General features: G+C 36.1%; 1 non-coding gene across 1 annotated transcript; it reads left to right on the top strand.

The window, feature by feature from the left end:
* Positions 1-2,310: 2,310 nt before the first annotated feature.
* On the top strand, positions 2,311-2,418 carry LOC112101582. The gene has a single exon (XR_002907613.1). It is a non-coding gene; the product is annotated as a small nucleolar RNA R71 (small nucleolar RNA).

Genomic DNA, 2,418 nt, shown 5'->3' with positions numbered 1-2,418 from the left:
TCATTGTTATTCATCACTTCTTTGGAACACATTGAACTGGGCTTACCCAATGAGCTGTCTGATATTGGGTATATGATCCCAGCATCTAACCATTTGATGATTTCTTTCTTCACAACTTCCTTCATAATGGGGTTTAGCCTTCTATGTTGCTCCACTGAGTTGCTGAAGCAGTCTTCTAACAGAATTTTATGCATGCATATAGATTGATTGATCCCTTTAATGTTTGCCATGGTCCATTCAATTGTTTTTATGTATTCACCAAGCACATCTACCAGGCTTTGTTCTTGACCTGCATCTAAAGTAGATGAAATGATTACAAGGAGTATGTTATTTTGACTAAGATAAGCATATTTCAAATGTGAAGGTAACAATTTTAATTCAAGAATAGGAGGTGATTCAATAGATGGTAAAGTTATCTTTACTTCCCTGTCTGAAAGATATAGATGTTTAATAAATCTACTATGTCTGTTAGATTGCTTTCCTTCCATCCAATCAATCTAGTTTGTTGCAATATCTTCTTTTTCAAAGCTCTCAGAGGTGGCAACTTTGATGACCTCATTACTGCAGCATTTGCTGCTACAAAAAAATCCACAACACTTAGGAAATTGTAATTTTCTGCCTCATCAGGGTTCTTGATAGCTTCTAATACATTGAATGTGACTTGTTGGTCATTCACCCTCATTGTTAGCTCTCATTTTTTCACATTTATCAGAGTTTTCCTAGTTACTAGGAAAAGTCTTCCAAGTATAATGGGTACCTCTTTATCAGCCTCAAAGTCTAATACAATGAAGTCCACTGGAAAGATGAATTTGTCAAACTTCACTAGTACTTCCTCAATTTTTCCTTTAAGATATGCATGAGATCTGTCAGCTAATTGCAGAGTGGCTCTTGTTGGCCTGCATTCTCCTACTCATAATTGCTTAAATACAGATAATGGCATCAGATTAATGTTTGCTCCTAAGTCACAGAGTGCTCTGCCATTGTACCTAGTTTCAATGGAACATGGTATTGTGAAACTTCTTGGATCCTTCAATTTTTGAGGAATCTTACTTTGGAGCATATGACTGCTTTTCTGTGTTAAAGCAACAGTTTCAAACTCTTTCAACCTTCTCTTTCTTGCTAGGATGTCTTTTAGAAATTTCACATAATTAAGCATTTGTTCCAATGCTTCCACAAAAGGTATGGTGATGTGTAATTACTTCAGCACTTCCAAGAATTTACTAAACTGCTTGTCTTGTTTTTGTTTCTAGAATCTCTGTAGGAAAGGAGGTAGATGCCTAAATTACTGGGTAGCTTCAGGAGGTACCAATCTCTACTCATTTGGTTTATTGCAAGTTGTTACCACTGGTGTTGCAACGTTTTCGTCAGCATTTATTGGTTTATTTCCTTTCATAGTTGCTGCAGCTTGACCACTAACACCAATATCTTGATAGCTGGGTTGCTGTAACATGCTATCATCTTGAGGTGGTTTTTGTGAGGAATTGAGTTCCAACCTTTTTCTAGCCACATCAATAGGGATATCAACATTTTTTCCAAATCTTAAGTTGATTACTTTGCAGTGTTCATTTCATTCTCTTCTTGGATCTTCTGTGTTGCTGGGCAAGCTTCCCTGAGATCTGCTACTCATTGATGTGGCAAGCTGTCCAATTTGATTTTTCATGTTTCTTAGAGATACAGCTTGACTTTGCACAATTGCTTCATTCTCCGCAATGTTTTCCTTAATCAGTGTTTCCAAAAAAATGAGAGAATTATGGCTGGTGTGCTTTTGCCCTTGATTCTGCAAATGAAAATCAGGTGGTTGAATATTTCTATTCTATCCACTCAATGCTGGAACATTTTGATTCTGTTTGCTCCATGAGAAATTTGGGTGTTGCTTCCATCCAAGGTTGTAAGTATTTAAGTACGGGTTGTTTTGAGTCTGTCGGTTGAAATTATCCACATAGTTTACTGATGCTGAATTTTCAGGACAGTTATCAAATTCATGTTCTTCACCACAGTACACGCAAGACAGTTCAGCATTTTACTTTACTATTGCTGGAGCAGAAGTCATGGCTTTCACCATGTTAGTCAATGAGGTTACTTATGCTAATTATGTTGTAATTGCATCTATATTATGTACCCCCACTGCTCCTCTTGCTATTGTCTGTCTAGTTTATGGTCACTGATAATTATTGTTGGCAATTCTCTCCAAAATTTAATAAGCTTCAGTGTAAGATTTAGTTAACAAAGCTTCATTTGCTAAAGCATCAAAAAATAATCTTACTTGGATTTAACCCATTATAGAAGGTTTCTAACTGTATGCAATAAGAAATGCCATGATGAAAACATCTTCTAAGTAGTTCTTTAAATCTCTCTCAAGCCTCATACAAACTCTCATCTTCAAGTTGAAGAAAAGAAGTGATCTTATTCCGTAATTTT

The sequence above is a fragment of the Citrus clementina genome, unplaced genomic scaffold, assembly GCF_000493195.1.
Source record: "Citrus clementina cultivar Clemenules unplaced genomic scaffold, Citrus_clementina_v1.0 scaffold_9, whole genome shotgun sequence".
In the NCBI taxonomy this organism is placed as follows: domain Eukaryota; kingdom Viridiplantae; phylum Streptophyta; class Magnoliopsida; order Sapindales; family Rutaceae; genus Citrus; species Citrus x clementina.
Note: the sequence above shows the minus strand (reverse complement) of the source record. Positions and strands in the feature narration are given on the sequence as shown.